The sequence below is a fragment of the Eutrema salsugineum genome, unplaced genomic scaffold (assembly GCF_000478725.1).
Source record: "Eutrema salsugineum unplaced genomic scaffold, Eutsalg1_0 scaffold_12, whole genome shotgun sequence".
NCBI classification, from domain to species: domain Eukaryota; kingdom Viridiplantae; phylum Streptophyta; class Magnoliopsida; order Brassicales; family Brassicaceae; genus Eutrema; species Eutrema salsugineum.
Window position 1 is genome coordinate 35,846 of NW_006256895.1, and position 17,780 is coordinate 53,625.

At 41.3% G+C, this 17,780-nt stretch overlaps 2 non-coding genes across 2 annotated transcripts; both read right to left on the minus strand.

Moving 5' to 3' along the window:
• Nucleotides 1-5,443: 5,443 nt before the first annotated feature.
• On the minus strand, nt 5,444-5,550 carry LOC112089544. The gene has a single exon (XR_002901182.1). It is a non-coding gene; the product is annotated as a small nucleolar RNA R71 (small nucleolar RNA).
• Nucleotides 5,551-15,246: 9,696 nt separating this feature from the next.
• On the minus strand, nt 15,247-15,352 carry LOC112089518. The gene has a single exon (XR_002901156.1). It is a non-coding gene; the product is annotated as a small nucleolar RNA R71 (small nucleolar RNA).
• Nucleotides 15,353-17,780: the final 2,428 nt, after the last annotated feature.

The following is a 17,780-nucleotide window of genomic DNA, read 5'->3' on the forward strand; positions in this document are numbered from 1 at the left end:
ATCATGGATCAATTCCCTCGCCTTGAACCCATCTTTCTTTCGGGCCAATGTCTTTGTGTGAATTGTAAGGCCACCTTGGACCAAACTTAGCAGAAAGTGTTAGGTTTAGAGCGACAAGGGCATGTCTCATTGAGTGCTATGTTCCAACATCAAGGAACTGAGAGTATTGGCGAGGAATAAGTGTGGGGGAAAAGACTTGTTGGTGAGTGGAAAAAGGTGAGTTGAGTGGAAAAGAGAAAGTGGAAATAGCTAGGGGAATGAAAAAAAAAAAAAAAAGATTTGAGTCTTGGATTTGAAAAGATGAGCTCTGATGTTTTAAAAGAAAAATTTTAGTCTCTGAAAAGAAAAGAAGCCAAAAAGGCTTAATCGTTCTAAATGAAAAGAAAAGAGGCTATACGCTGTAAAAGAAAAGAGCTGTGTGAATAAGTGAACTCCAAGACTCGGAAATGAAAGCAAAAAGTGAGTCCCTTAGTGAAAAGAAAACGATTGTGAAGAGTGAGGATCTTGAGAGGGTGAGCAAGTGAGAAAGCTTTGAGTGGAGTGTGGGGTGTGATGAGTCTTGCCCTTGTATGCATCAGTTGCTTTTTACCTTTAGCATTCTGCCAAAGTTTGGTCGTTCATAGAGAGATCCCCTTGTTGCATTGCACCCGCTTGAATATTGATGAGATCATTTTTATCTCATGACCTTACCCTAGCCAAGCCAGTCTATTTGAACATTGCATCATTTGATTCACCGGTTACGAACTTAATGAATGTGAAAGAGTTGAATGTGATAATGACTAGTGGAGATTCCGTGCTTTAGTTGGAAAATATCTGAGTATAGCTTTGCATTGCATATTTGAGCATGAATCCGAGTTCTCTTTGTGATTACTTCTCTCTAAAAAGGAAATATGAGCTCCATCTGCACTACAACCTCTTTCTCTTATTTGTTCTTTTCGCTTGAGGACAAGCAAAGGACAAGTGTGGGGGAGTTGATATGTCTATATTTTACATCATTTAGAGTGCATTTTAGAGTCCTCATTATGTGTTTTCCCATGTAAATTGAGTCTTTAGGCATCAAAATAGGATTTAGGGCTTGCATTAGGTCCCAAAGAGTTTTGCATGTTTTGAAGTCTTTATCAGGTACTTTGGGAGCCATTTGGAGCTTAAGAAGAGGAGCAGAAAAGAAAACGGTGAAGAAAAGGGTCAAAAATGGCGAAAACCGCTTGGAGGAATTTCTCGGCCAAAACTCGTACCGGCTGGACAGAAACCTCGGCCAAAAAGCTTACCGAACGCTCATTATCGGCCAAAACCCTTACCGATCGACCAAAATCGACCAAAGACGAGTATCGGGTGCAAATCTGTACATAGCCCTCGGTCATTTTCCTTACCCCGGGAAGCTTTTCTCGACCAAAATCTGTCCTTGCCCGCGCGTTTCAAAGATCAGCAACCCGGGGAACCTTCCGGTCCGAATCAGTTGGCGGGGTCTTCATCAAAGTTGGAGATAATCAAGCAAAGATCCCGGAACAGTTGAAATCAGCCAATTCGGACCAGTGAGAAGAAAGATACGGCTTCCGGAAGAAGCACCAGCATTACGCGTACTCGAGAACCGAACAGCGGATTTCAAAGATCACGATGGACGGAGCCTTTCCGGTCCGAACTAGCTTGCCCGGTCTTCATCAAAGTTTGAGATCTGTGAAAGCTCTTCGCAGAACGCTTGGAATCACTCCATTCGGATCAATGGTTTGAACGATAAGCTCTCCGGAGTTCACATCGGTCCAAAAGCTCATTTTCCGGTGAATCCAATGCGGCGCAAAGATGTGAAATCCAGGAAGCCTTCCACTTCCCAAGCTCCGACTATTTCTTCACCAAAGTTCGAGTTTATTGAGTCATCTTGACTATGGAACTGGTTTCAGAGCAATTGGAGTCTTGTGTTGAAAGTTACTGTCTCCGGAAGGCAATATGGTCGATACGAGCCTAAATGAGTTGCGATACACGCTAAGTATTTTCTCAGGCCGCGGCATCATTGCCTCGGCATTGCTTAAGTCAAGGCTCGTATCTTGGGAGTACTTTGGACTAGACCTCGTGCTGACGCCTCGGCACGTTGGGATCAAGGCATGCACACGTAAGAAATGAAGCTGGAAACGACTAAGTGTTGAACGTGCACCTCGGTGTAATGGCCTCGGCGTGCATGCCGGACTCTGTTCTCCCGAACCCCTCGACTACCAAGCCCCGCAACATTTTATGGCAAGGTCCCTTGTCACAAACCCAGGATCAAGAACAAGACGGCTCAAGAACACACACGTGAAGACGGATCAAAGACTAGGGTTCATGCATGTTCTTGACGTGTTCTTCACGAGATCTTCATTTGGATCCTGACTCACGTGCACTCCTCGACATAAAGACCTCGGCTTCACTCTCCGACACACCGTAGCACTCACCCATCAACCCAAGAAGGCGGCTCAGTACCCGGTTTGTTCCGGGCTGACCCGCGACACTTTCCCTTTGCTATAAATACATTTTAGGACCAAAAACCTAAGGATCTTATCTCTTATCTTCTTTTAGCCTTAAGAACTTACCTCTTTTGTGAAACCTGATTAATCTATTCCGATATCTCGTTTTTGCATCAGAATCTTGTTCTTTCTTTATTTCTTTTTATTATCCAGCATTAAACTCCTTATCATGACTAGCTACACGTCTTGCAAAGGACTCAGTGAGCTCGTTATGATCAGTGAGTAGTCGTTAAAGCGGCTTTAGATAAGTAGATTAGGGTGCTTTCAAGATAGATTAATGGGTTTAGGTGTCTAGTCTTGCATGTTTCATTGCTTAACCGACGAGATCTCTAGGCTGGATCCAAGCACATCACTTGAGGTTCAGATCTGAGACATATCTCGCATCAAAAGTGTTTGTAGAAATGTCTGAACCACTCGGTTAAGGGTTTAAGAGTCTTTCATCGCGAGAGTGATAGTTTGTTCTCTTAAATGACATTTTTGAACTGAATCTTATTGCTGACTGATTCATGCTTCTCAAAAGGGATTTTGGTATGAAAGAAGATCAGTTTAGATGTTTAATACTTTCATGAGAAGATTAACATGCCTTGAGTTCAAAGTTAAATGAAATCGCTTGATAAAATGATTCATTAACCCATTAGTTTAGCTTGGAAGCACCCGAGTCAAGTATCTTGTTTAAAGCTTCTGCCTGTATCATATTTTATCATCATCCGAACCATTTGCTTATCATTTGCATCTTTACTTAGTCTAAATCTCATCTCTTGTTTCATTTTTATGCTCATTCACTTGTTACTTAGTTTAGCTAAAAACCTTTATCATTCTCTCTTGACTTAAGATCGCAAGTAACATAGATTAGTTTCTCCACTACAAGTTTGGTTTGATAACCCCTTGTACTACAAGGACAGGGGTATTGATAACCTCTTTAAAGAGTGAAAACTCTTAGTTATCATGCTACCTGGGAGACACTGGACCAACCCGCAGGATTTCCACTTTACCCACTAAAGCCGGGTCAGGACCCGGTTTGTTCTGGGCTGACCCGGTTCATTAGCACTAAGTATATATAGCTTTTTGGAGAAAAACCCTAGACATCCTATCTTCTCTCTTCGTTTCTCTCTAGTTTTCTTTCCTTTTTAGTGTAAAAACGTTTTTGATTAAGAGATATCTCAAGGATTTAATCAATCTAAGTCTGTTTCTTATCATCTCATCATCTCATTTCTACTTCTAATCATGATTAACATCATCTCTTGCAAAAGATTAGATGTGTTCTTCATGATTAGTGAGTAGTCATCTTTTTAAACTTCTAGGTGTGTAGATTAGGGTGCTTAGATGTTTGATTTGTGATGTTTAGGGTTTAGATTCTCATTTCATTTCCTTAGTTAGCTGCTCCTAATGCCAGATTTCCTTGGCAAAGTGAAATCTGGGTTCATAGGCATTTCATGCACCAAAAGTGTTTGATGAAATGCCTGAAAGAGCTAACCTAAGGGTTTATGTTTTAAATGCCATGGGAATGTTTGTTTGAAGCATAAATGACATATTAGAACTGTGTCTTAATGCTCATTAGTTCATAATTCACAAATGAGAATTTGGTTTGAAAGTGGATTAGTGTAGAGATTAATGCCTTCATGAGAGGATTAGTCTAGATTAGAGTTCTAAGTTGAAATGTTTGAGATCATGTGATTGCTTGTTATGTCTTTCTGTATAAGATTCAGTCTTCTTGGTTGAGAGATTGTTTGGTCACTTATTAGGCTTGATGCATTATGCTTGTTGATTGCTTGATTATATCTAATGGTTGTTAGACTTGATTAAGTGATTAGCAAAGGGATTATTGTCATGGGAATGAATTAATCTGATTAAGAAGCCTAGACTAAAGAGTAGCAAGTCTTGCATTATGTTCTTAGCATCATGAATCAATATCTAAAGCAGCCTAATCAATGATCACATCTAGAGGTTTATCTTTTATCATTTGCTTAATCATCATCACTCTTTTTTGTTTGCTTGCTTTGTTTAGTTCATTCATAATAGCTTGCTTGTTTCTTGTTTTATGTTTTCTTGTTGCTGGTTTCACCAAACTCATCTTTTATTCAGCTTGACTTAAGAACTTGTCACATAAACTAGTGCCTAACTACCACACATATGGATTGACACCCCTTATACTACTTTGACAAGGGGATTGATAACCCTTATTAAGGCCTTGAAAACCTTAGTTATCAATTGGCGTCGTTGCCATATTGTGTGGGGATTGTTAGCATTAGTTTCTGATATAGTTTTTGAGATCAAGTTTATTTTGTTTTACTGATCACCTTTCAAGCTCTGTCTTTGTTCTCAGGTTTATGATCACAAGAAGCCAAGCCAGAAGACAAAGAGAAAGAGCTGTTCACTTGGAGAGGTTAGGAATGAATCAGCAAGTTGGGAATGAGCATCAAGCTCAAGAAGCTGATCACGGTCAAAGATCTGGTAATGGGATTGGAATTCAGGCTCAACAGGCTCAGGTCCATCAGGGACACGCTCAGGGTAACCAGAACCAAGACCGACCTCAGGTTAATCCACCACAGCCCCACCCAAACCCACCCATACGTCATCAGCCTCCCCCAGTCTTTGTTGGTGAGAATGACCGAGCTTATGCACACCAGCATGGAGCAGGAATCAGGCCACCTCCTGTCCAAAACAACAACTTTTAGGTGAAGGCCTCTTTGATCAATATGGTTCAGAATCAGAAGTTCCATGGCTTACCTATGGAGGATCCCTTGGAGCATCTTGATCAGTTTGACAGAGTTTGTGATCTCACTAAGATCAATGGGGTATCTGAAGACTGTTTCAAACTGAGATTGTTCCCATTCAGCCTTGGAGATAAGGCACATCAGTGGGAAAAGAACCTCCCAAGAGGATCCATCCACACATGGGAGCAATGCAAGATTGCCTTTCTATCCAAGTTCTTCTCAAGCTCAAGGACTGCAAAGCTAAGGAACCAGATTTCCAGCTTCACTCAACATTCTAATGAGACCTTTGGAGAAGCTTTGGACAGGTTTAGAAGCTACACAAGTAAGTGTCCACATCATGGCTTTTCAGAAGCCTCCCTCCTTAGCACTTTGTATAGAGGAGCTGTTCCTAAGATCAGGATTCAGTTGGACACAGCATCAAATGGAAATTTCTTGGCAAAAGAAATCAATGCAGTTATGGAACTTGTTGAGAACTTAGCCATGAGCCAAGACACTTATGGGGAAGATTATGATAGAAGCTATAGAGGAGAAGATTCTGGTAGACACCAAGGGCTGGAAGAGAAGTTTAAAGTGTTGAATATAAAGCTTGACAAAGCCCTAGCTGCCACTCCAAAGCCTATACACTATGTGAGTGAGGAGAAGAGATGCTTCACAAATATCAATGAAGAGGGTCTCACTCAAGAGGAGTTGCACTTCATTGGGAATCAAAACAAGTTCAATGGTTACAACAACTTCAACAACCACCAGAACTTGTCCTATAGGAGCAACAATGTGGCCAACCCCCAAGACCAAATATACCCTCCTCAAAGCTTTGTTCAACAGAATCAGTACCAAGGTAACTCCCAAGGTCAACAGGGTTTTCAGCAACCAGCGGTTCAGAATCAAGGGAATAGCTTCACAAATCAAGTCAGCCTACAGCCAAAGGCTCCACCTCCTGGTTTTGGCCCACCAACTGTTCAACAAAGTCCTGATTTCAATGTTCTTCTCCAACAGCTCTTACTAGGACAACAAAAGATGGTATCTGACCTGGAGACACTGGGCACTGAACTAAAGTCTATTAAAAAGAACAAGGGCATCTGCACTTCTGAACCACAAGTCTCTCTTCCTGGTAAAGCTCTTCAAAACTCAAACGATTATTGCAATGCCATCTACTCCAATGATGACCATTCAGCTGCTGTGCAAGAGATTGAAGACCTGCTTTATGGTCAAGTTTGTACTGAGAATGCACACACTCAAGTGGATGAGGACACCATTATAGATGATTTCATGGGCTTCTTACATGAACTCAATAAAGACATTGAGAGCAAAAGTGTGGGGGCAGCCGGTTCAGTTCTTTCTGTTCAGCAAGGGAATGATTCAGTGTCTATTGAAACAACGGAGCTGCCAACTGGTCAAGCAAAGCTAACAGATTGTGCCTCCACCTCTGAATCAACTCAGATGAAGCCCACCTCCCTCCCAAAGCTAGGCAACCCAGGGAAGTTCACCATCTCTTGCACTCTTGGAAACTTTAGAGTTGAGAATGCTCTGTGTGATTCAGGCTCAAGTGTGAGTATAATGTCTAAAGATATGATGGAAAAGCTAAAGGTCAAGTCTATAACGTCCTACCCCTCTTCTATCACCTTTGGTGATTCCTACTCCAAGAAACCATATGGATTTTTAGAAGACTATCCACTTCAAGTTGGTGAATGCATAATTCCCACTGATTTTGTGATCATGAAGATGAAGAAGACCAAAGAGCTCCCCCTATTGCTTGGAACTGCATTTCTCAACACCACTGGTGCAATGATTGACTTTGATACTCAAAGAGTGGTGCTTACAAAGGTGGATAAGGATGCCTTTTACCCTGTTCAACCACCTTTAGCTGAATTTTGTGGATCAGTTGTTCAAGAGATAGAACCCCCTAAGGTACTTGAGATGAAGTATGTAGGAAGTGCTGGGATTTTAGGTGGATCCCAATCTCTCTCAGCTGAGGAAATGGAAAAGAACCTCACACCAACTATGTTTACAAGGATGGGACTGAACAGCCATTGATCAGAGAAGAAGACATCTTGCTCTCATGGTCTCCTACACTTAGTGATCTAAGAATGATTAACACCAAAAGTGATGGCTCAGCATCAGAAGACAAGAGTATTAAACCTGATTTTTCTTCTCAAGACTTTGATCTCACTCCTTGGGTTGATGATGATGGTTCTCTGAAGTATAAGCTGGATTGCAATGGGAAGCCAGGTATGTTCGCTGAAGTGAGGGCATGTCTCACAAGGGCCATCTTTGATAAAGACCCAGATGGTATTCAAGAGCTGGTGGACAAAGGTCTCAAGGTGGGATCTCAAGGACAAGGGTCTAATGGTTCCCAAAGGCAGCAAACCAACTCAGATTTCTTGCTCAGGACCATTGAAGTGCTGAAGAGCATCAGTGCTCAACCTCACCCCAGCTAAAAACAGGTTTTTCAAAGTCAAACTTAGTGACTTTAAACAAAGTGCTCTTGGGAGACACCCCAAGCTTATCCTTGTATATAATCTTTTTAATCTTTTCTCTCATTTCTTTTTATGTTTTAGGATCTTTTGATGGGTTTTGTGAGTTGGTCTCAGGTTCTAGGTGATTTTTGGAGGCCATAGCCCAGTGATAAATGAAATGGAGCATGTGAGAGGGCTGAGAGAAGTGTTTAAGGTCTGAAAAGCTTGGAGGGCGCCTGAGTGCTACCTAGATGTGCGGCTTGGTGCAAGAAGAGCCCAGGTCGCAGCCCAACTCGCAAATTACTCCGGCCTGGGCGTGCTACCTGGTGAAAGAGGTCCAGGCCGCAGAAAGAAGAAGAAAAGGCCAAGAGTTCTAAGTCCCAAACTCTGCTACCTGGTGCTGCGGCCTGAAACCCAAGGAAGCTAAGTCGCAGCCCAACTCGCAATTTACTCCGACTTGGGCGTGCTGGCGGGGAGCAAGGAAACCATGCCGCACCAAAAAGAAAAGTGGCCGAGGTGTTTAAGTCCAAAAACCTGCGACCTGGTGCTGCTACCTGAAACCCAAGGAAGCTAACCCGCATGAAGACTCGCAAATTACTCCGAGTTAGGCGTGCTACCTGGGAAGCATGGAGGCTAGGCCGCAGCATGGGAAGAAAGGCCGAGGTATCTATGTCCCAAAGTCTGCGAGTTGGTCCAAGACAAGTCCATGCCGCAAAAGGGAGTTCAGGCCAAGCCAAATCCATCTCCAAGTGTGTCTGGCCTCATCTGGTGCAGATACTCACTCCCCTTTTGCACAAGAACCACACCAGGTATCACTCCAAACACTTGTAAATGAGCATTTAGCATTTTTCTTTATCTTTTGCATTTCATGTTTGATTTCTCCTCTTTCTCATGCTTTTATAACACAAGGGACTGTGTTATCTAAGTGTGGGGGAGGGGTTTTGTGTTTACTAATCATGTTTATTCTGCTCTTATTTTCCTTTTCACTTTGAGTCTCATTTTGCATTCATCTAAGTGCATATAAAAACAAAAAAAAATGGAAAAATCTGAAAAAAATTCACAAAAAATGCTCATGAAGTTGCATTTCACATTTTTAAGATTGAGTCTAGTTGCATCATATAGGTTTCATTGTGCATGGGAGTAATGATAGGTTCTTTCCTTGAGAGTACATCACTTTGAGAATTTGGATTAAATATGCTTGTGAAATGAATTTTGTGCTTGCAAGGCTTGAAATGGTTTGAATCTGAGAATCAAGTTTGAATTGAACTCAACTCTAATAATTGAAAACCTTGAACTTGACGTGAAATTATCTTGTGATGCATTTTTTAAATAAGTTTGTGGATACCTATATACATATTTGAGCTAGAATCCTGTTTTTACCACCCTCTTCCTTAGCTCAAATAGCTGAGTCCACATCTGGATCAGTTTTCCTCACCCTGAACCCATCCTTCCTTCAAGCCAAATGTTTGTGTGTGATTGAAAGGCCACCTTGGATCAAACTTAGCAGAAAGTGTTAGGTTTAGAGCGACAAGGGCAAGTCTCATTGAGTGTTAAGTTCCACCATCAAGGAGCTGAGAGATTTGGCAATAACTAAGTGTGGGGGAATACTTGTTGGTGAGTGGAAAAAGGAGAGATGAGTGGAAATAAAGGGAGAATGGTGAGAACTAGGGGATAGAAAAAGAAAAGAAATAAGTCTTGGAGTTTTGAGTCAAGAAAGTGAGCTCTAGTGTTTTGAAAAGAAAAAGTCTAGCCTTTAAGTGAAAAGAAAAGAAAAGAAGCCCAAGAGCTCAAATGTTTTAAAAAGAAAGAAAAAGAGGCTAGAAGTTACAAAAGAAAGTGAAAAAGAGCTATGTAAAGTTTGAACTCCAAGACTTGAGTGTGAAAATGAAAAGTGAGTCTCTTAGTGAGAGGAAATTGAGTGTGGAAATTGAGGTTCTTGAGAGAGTGAGCAAGTGAGAAAGCTTTGAGTAGAGGGTGGGGTGTGATGAGTCTTTGCCCTTGTATGCATAGGTTGCTTTTTACCTTTAGCATTCTGCCAAAGTTTGATCATTCGTAGAGAGATCCCTTTGCTGCATTAAACCCACTTGAACACTAATGAGACCATTTTAGCCTCATTACCTCACCCTAGCCAAACTTTGCTTGTTTGAACATTGCATCATTTGATCCACTTGGTAAAGAGCTTAATGAATGTCAAAGAGTTGAGGAATAAGAGAACTGTTGAGTTGATACATTAGAGTATGGTCTTGCATTGCATATTGTGCATGAACTTGAATTCTCTTAGTGGTCACATTTCTCTTTCAAAGGGAAAATGAGCTCCCAATGCATTCACCCTCTCTCTCTCATTTGTTCTTTTTGCTTGAGGACAAGCAAAGGATAAGTGTGGCGGAGTTGATATATTCATAAATTGCATCATTTAATGTACATATTCTAGTCCAAATCATGTCTCAGTTGCATGCATTTTAGGTCTTTAGGCATTGTTTTAGGACTTAGGAGATTGCATTAGGTCCAAGAGAGTTTTGCATGTTTTGGAGTGTTAAACAGGTGCTTTTGGAGTTTATTTGGAGTGGAGGATGTGATTCAGATGAAGAAATGGAGTTGAACTTATCAAAAATGGTGAAAAGGAGCAATTTTGGGTTTCTCGGCAAAATGATGTACTGATGGCCGAAGATTCTCGGCCAAAATCCTTCCCGCGGGTAGCTTTCTCGGCCAAAAACACGTACCGCGGTCAAGTCTCTCGGCCAAAAATCCCGGGTGCAGATACATTTCCGAAATCGCGTCACCGGAAGCTCTTGCCGGCCGTTTCAGCTTACAGGGTCTTTAGCAAAGTTGGAGATAATTGAGTCAAGAACCCAGGACAGGTTTAATAAAGGTATTTGGAGCACTGAGCTGAAAGATACGGTCACCGGAAGACAGACCTCTCTCGCATCCATTCCAGAGCAATCCGATACTCCTGAATGATCGTCTGTCCGGGGAACCTTCCGATCCGATTCAGCTGTCGGGAGCTTCATCAAAGTTGGAGAAGATTGGATCATGGTTACAGAGCAAGTGGAATCATGGAATTCGGACGCTTGAGCAGAAAGTTAATCTCGTCGGAAGAAACTCCTGTCTCGCTGCCGTCTTGAACCAAGCCGATGAGCTCTGAAGAATGCGAAGGACGGTGCACTTCCAGGCCGATTCAGTTTCCGGGGTCTTCATGAGAATAAGAGACACTTGAGTCCTCTTTCCAGAACGTCCGAGATCATTCAATTCGGAGCTATGAGCAGGACGATACGGTCTCCGGAATAGACACATGTCTAGACGCCTCTCTCTGATCGTGTAAATGCACTGCAAAGATGAGCCCTCCAGGAAGCCTTCCACTTCCCAAGAACCAAAGCTTCCTTCACCAAAGTTGGAGATATATGAGTCCTCTGTCCTCTGCAACCGGAGTCACTCAATTCTGACAATAATCGTAGAAGTTACACTCTCCGGAATGCCAAGTGGTCCAAGCTGCTCTGAATGCTGCGAGTAAGCCTTGCGACTTGGTTAACTCGCAGGCCTGAAGACGAATGCCTGTAAATTGATGCTGCGAGTTGAAAAGCGCGGGTAAGCTATCAATGGATGAGGTCTGAGGCTCCCGAGCAAGAAAATTGCTAAGTCCACAATACTGCGACTTGGTCATGCTACCTGGGAGACACTAGAACCAAACCGCATGATCACTCGCAATCTACTCCGACTTGAGCCTGCGACCTGAGTGTAATGGAGACCAACCCGCACGGTTTGTACATTCCCCAGAAACCGCCTTGGTCCTGCGAGTTGAAGAAGAAGAAGATTAAGCCGCAGCAAGACTCGCAAAACACTCCTTACTCGGCGTGCGGCTAAGACAAAGCGATTTAAGTCTCACAAGACAAGTTCTTCATCTACTGAGACTTGGGCATGCTACCTGGGAGACACTGGACCAACCCGCAGGATTTCCACTTTACCCACTAAAGCCGGGTCAGGACCCGGTTTGTTCCGGGCTGACCCGGTTCATTAACACTAAGTATATATAGCTTTTTGGAGAAAAACCCTAGACATCTTATCTTCTCTCTTAGTTTCTCTCTAGTTTTCTTTCCATTTTAGGTAAAAACGTTTTTGATTAAGAGATATCTCAAGGATTTAATCAATCTAAGTCTGTTTCTTATCATCTCATCATCTCATTTCTACTTCTAATCATGATTAACATCATCTCTTGCAAAAGATTAGATGTGTTCTTCATGATTAGTGAGTAGTCATCTTTTTAAACTTCTAGGTGTGTAGATTAGGGTGCTTAGATGTTTGATTTGTGATGTTTAGGGTTTAGATTCTCATTTCATTTCCTTAGTTAGCTGCTCCTAATGCCAGATTTCCTTGGCAAAGTGAAATCTGGGTTCATAGGCATTTCATGCACCAAAAGTGTTTGATGAAATGCCTAAAGAGCTAACTTAAGGGTTTATGTTTTAAATGCCATGGGAATGTTTGTTTGAAGCATAAATGACATATTAGAACTGTGTCTTAATGCTCATTAGTTCATAATTCACAAATGAGAAATTGGTTTGAAAATGAATTAGTGTAGAGATTAATGCCTTCATGAGAGGATTAGTCTAGATTAGAGTTCTAAGTTGAAATGTTTGAGATCATGTGATTGCTTGTTATGTCTTTCTGTATAAGATTCAGTCTTCTTGGTTGAGAGATTGTTTGGTCACTTATTAGGCATGATGCATTATGCTTGTTGATTGCTTGATTATATCTAATGGTTGTTAGACTTGATTAAGTGATTAGCAAAGGGATTATTGTCATGGGAATGAATTAATCTGATTAAGAAGCCTTGACTAAAGAGTAGCAAGTCTTGCATTATGTTCTTAGCATCATGAATCAATATCTAAAGCAGCCTAATCAATGATCACATCTAGAGGTTTATCTTTTATCATTTGCTTAATCATCATCACTTTGTTTTGTTTGCTTGCTTTGTTTAGTTCATTCATAATAGCTTGCTTGTTTCTTGTTTTATGTTTTCTTGTTGCTGGTTTCACCAAACTCATCTTTTATTCAGCTTGACTTAAGAACTTGTCACATAAACTAGTGCCTAACTACCACACATATGGATTGACACCCCTTATACTACTTTGACAAGGGGATTGATAACCCTTATTAAGGCCTTGAAAACCTTAGTTATCAACAAGCCCGTTGGTCCTCCAAAAGTTTTAAATTTATGAAACCCTAGTGTCTTGATATTACCTGATTTTGACCACTTTTATGGATCACTTTCAATATCTTATGCAGGTGTTTTTACTCAGTTTTAAAGGTTTTATAAGTGTTTTCCATATTTTGGAGTTTCAAAAGGCTTTTCAGGAAACTTGGGACTTTGGAGTGCATTTTGGAGCAAAAGTACATTTTTGGATAAATTCAGGCTGTCAGAAGTTTGGCAACCAATAAAGACCTTCTCACCGTCCGATCATCCCCAAATTTGGAGACATTATAGAGGAGACAACCACATTTCCAAAAAACTTGGAAGCAAAGCAATCAAACGGTTAGATCTCAAGATATCATCAATGCACTGAAGGCCATCATTACAAGCCCAGTCAAACACAAGTACTTTCACCCGCGGCCAGCCTTCTTCCCACCGCAGCTCAGGAGGTTTCACCCCCGGTGGACCTATGTCCGAACCTCAGGAGCCCAACTAAGCCCCAAGAAAATTCCTGCACCCATTTTACAAGCCCTAGACGCCCAAGACTTGGAGAAACACTATAAATACTCACTTTTAGGTCTTTTGTAAGGGAGCCTGTTTCTTCTCTTTGAGAGAGAACTCATTTGTAGTTTTAAGTTTTATTTTTATGCATTTGTAGAAGCTCTCCATCGCCATTCTTTCTTCAATAAGAGAAGTTTTTCTGCAACTTTGTTTCTTTTACTTTTCTTCTTCTTAGTTCTAAACCAATGATGATGTCTACCTCAGCCATGTTTGAGTAGTCACCTAGTTGGGTGAAAGGGTAATCCAAAGGGATCCCATGTTCGAATTACATCTAGGTTTTTAGGAAAAAGGATTTCGATTTTTAACATGATTCTCCCATTCATCCAAATCTCAAAGCGGTAATTCTGGATTGATCACCCAGAATCCGATCCAAGGTTTAATCCGAGCCACGAGAGTGTTGTATCTGGGTTGCCTGAACTGGATCTTATGGACGTCCCCGTCGTAGGAGACGAAAGCTACCTACGGAGATACGTAAGCAGAGATGGATTCCGATCTACAAAGCATGATCTTGTTCTGGCATGAGAGCGAGAGTTAATTGCCATGAACAAGTGATTAGATGATTAGGGTGGCGAGATTTGGCTAATCTTACATGTGTCTATCCTAGTTTCAGAGTCATAGAAAATCTTTGCCTAAATTCCTTGTGTTTTAGAACATGAATCCTAAAGATGAACCTTGAACCCAGCGCTTTTTCTTTACTTTTTTTCAATCGATTTTTACTTAAAGCTCTTTTTAATTCTCTGCATAGTTAGATTTAGTAACAAACCAAAACCTCTTTTTATTATATTAGGTTTACGATTGTTTTAGCATCAGTTAGGAGTCCTCAACACACAGATCTTTGTGGATTCGATCCCTAAGTACTACTACGTTTGCTGTGCACTTGCAGCTTGTCTAGGGTAAAACTTAAGTTGCCCACTGCACTCACATCAAGTTTTTGGCGCCGTTGTCGGGGATCTGTTGCTGTTGACTTGACTTCTTAATCTAATTTCAATCCTAAACCTTAAGATTTTCGAGTTCTGCTAGAGATTTTCTGACTCCTCTTTTTATATTTGCTTTCTTTGCTCACGGGTGCATGAAAACTATGAGAGATCCTGACGAAATCGTATTGCCCTTAGACGAGATTGACAAACACGAAAGAGCACTTAGGAAACTCAGACGAAGAACGCTCAAGATGGCCAATCCTAATGCCCATCGAGAAGATCTTTTAAACCGTGATCAGGAGGATCACATTGGAGATGATGAGCGTGATTCAGTTCATGGTGATGACCTAGATGCTGCCCATGAAGAAGATGGACAGCCACAACTCGATGAAGAGGGAAACTGAGTCCCTCTAAATCCTGCTCAAGCCGCTGATAATCAAAGGAGACAAGGCCATGCCGATGCTGAAGGAAGAAGGAATGATGAAAACATTGTTCCACCAGTTGTTAGAGAAGCCAATCGACCAATACAGCTTGCCAATCCAGCGAGAAGACAGCCTCGAAATAGACTCATTGCTGATTTCGATGCACCTCACCAACACTTTCAAAATCAATCAGCTATTCAAATTCCTTTTCCAAGAGAAAATCATGAGATAAAACCTCAGATAGTCTCTTCGGTGAAGCAGAACCAATTCCATGGAGTCTCTACTGAGTACCCAATGGACCACATTGATATTTTTGAAGAAATCTCTGGAATGGTGAGAACAACTCCAGAAACTGTGGACTATGTGAAGTGTAAGCTTTTTCCTTTCTCTTTATTTGAAAAAGCTTTTAGATGGTTGAAACCTATGACATCTGGTTCTACTACTTCATGGAAAGAATTCAAGTCAGCTTTCCTGAACCACTTCTACACCAAGTCAAGATCGAACCAGCTGAGAAACAAAATACAAAGTTTCCAACAAGGCCCAATAGAATCATTCTATGAAGCCTGAGAGCGATTCAAGGAGTATGAGAGAGACTGCCCTCATCATGGTTTCTCTGGAGCAAACTTGCTAAGCACCTTCTACAGAGGACTTCAGCAGAAGTATCAACTTTCTCTTGACACTGCCAGCAATATAGATTTAAGTTCAAAAACCATACCACAAGGGAGAGCACTCATCAAAAATATGGCTGTAGATAACAGCAACAACAACCCTGAGTATTACAGATCAAAGAAGACTATTACTAGTCATGAATCAAGGGAGATTGCTGAGCTAAAAAGCATGGTAAGTCAACTTCTTAAGTCTCAAAACAAAAATATACATGCTTGTGATACTGCTGTAGGGAATGAGGAAGATGGAAGATATGAAGAAGATGGCATGTACCAAGAGAAAGAAATGAATTTTATGGGAGCACATGCATATCATAATCGATTTAGTCCAGCTTTCAACAACAACTTCAGGAACTCTGGTGCCAACTTCAACAATCTCTCATACAGAAATCAAGGAGCCAAAAATAGCCCTATCTGCAGCAGCAAAGGAGTTTTCAAAACAAATTTCAAGGTGGAAACTATGGAGGAGGAAACTTCCAACAAAGACCAGCATTCAATCCTCAACAAGCACAGACCAGCTCATTAGAAGCAACCCTTTTCCAGCTAAGTAACCAGGTAAAATTGCTTGAACAAAATATGATGCAGACTACTCAAGGCAATGAGAAGTCATTCAGGGAAATGGGGGTGAAGATCGATTGTAATTAAAATGACTTGAATGGGAAGTTCGAATCTCTTGCGACCCATGTCAAGAAGTTGGAACATCAGATAGGTCAAACTGCAGATTCAATGAAGAGATAACCAGGAGTTTTACCAGGAAGAGTAGAAGATAACCCAAAGAAGTTCTGCAATGCTATGACAGCAGTTTTGGAGGAAGAGCCTGTCGCAGACTATAAGGAAAGATTGACACCTGAACCTCTCATAAAGGACTCTGAAACCGAGCATGAGAGAAGCCGAGTCATACCGGTTAAGGTACCCAAACGCTTGCCTGACCTAAGACTCAAAAAGTCTAGGGATCCAGGGCGTTTCTCATTCACCTGTTCAATCTTTGGAATCGAATTTTCAGATTGTTTTGTGATTCTGGTGTGATAACACCGTATTTTGACCACTTTTATGGATCGATTTGAAATACTTTTTCTATGTTTTTAATTGCTTTCAAGTACTTTTATTACGTTTTTCTAATATTTGTAGTTCCAAGACTCTTTTCAGGAAACTTAGGGAAAAGCTTAACAAAATGGATAGAAGGCCAGATTTTCAGCTTAGAGTCAAACCGTCAGAAGTTCACCCCCGATTGAAGGCATTCTCACCGTCTGATCCAGCTCAAATTTAGAGATCTCAAAGATGGAAGTATCAGCTTTCCAGCACACTTTACCGCTTGGCAATCCAACGGTTCAATCAAAAGATACGCGAAGAGCAAGATGTCTCGTAAACCTGTCGGCAAGCGTTTCCACCCACGGCCAATACGCCATTCCCCACGGTCACAGCGTCCCGACCGTGGCCAGCCATCCATTCCCCGCGGTCACGCACATCCCGACCGCGGCCAGCTAATTCCGAGTTTGAAGGCCAATTTCTGAAGCCCATATCATTTTCACAGCCTCAATTTTGGAACCCTAGACACCAGAGAGTATTGGAGACTATAAATACATATCATTTAGGTCGTTTTTAAAAGAGAAGAGGAGAGACGAAATACTTTACTGAAATTTTACTTTAAGCTTTGTTTTTAGGTATTAGGGAGAGAGAGATCTATCTCTTGAACCCTTGTTCTTTCTTTTTCAATTTCGGTTTCTGTACTACTTTTTAATACTATGTTTTTGATTTTGTTTATCATGTCTGAGTAGTTTTATTGTTGGGTCTAAGGGATTTTCGATGGGATATATATGTTCGGTGAGGATTCAATGAGCTATTGAGCCGAATCTTAGAACTTTATCTTCTGAATTCGTTTTTACTGCATGAGAGTAGCGTCATGAACTACAATCTGATCCAGATGCTTGATGACACGAAAGTGTTCATCCGGTGTCAGCTCTAGTCTGGGAGAGCAACACAAACATAGGAGTGGAAACCTACCTATGGGCGATTTGTGAATGCTGACGAGTCTTAGACATAATGCATCTCTTCTTTTCCAGGGCCAGAGTGGAAACCTACTGGTCAGGGTTGAGAGAGATAGTTGTCTATGATCACAACAGTGGCATATTCATACATCCGTGACTCCAGTTCGAAAAGTTTAATCTAAGATCTTATCAAATTTACTCTATAACAATGTTTTGAATCTTTCATACCCATGAGAAAACTTCCCTGAACCCCAGCGCTTTCTTCCCTATAGATTCACACCAATTTTTATTCAAGCTTTAGTCTAGCATCTCTACTCTCTCAATCGATTTTCATTTAGGCAATTAGGTTAAGCCGTTTTTCCGTTTTTACTCATTTTCGTTAAGTTTAG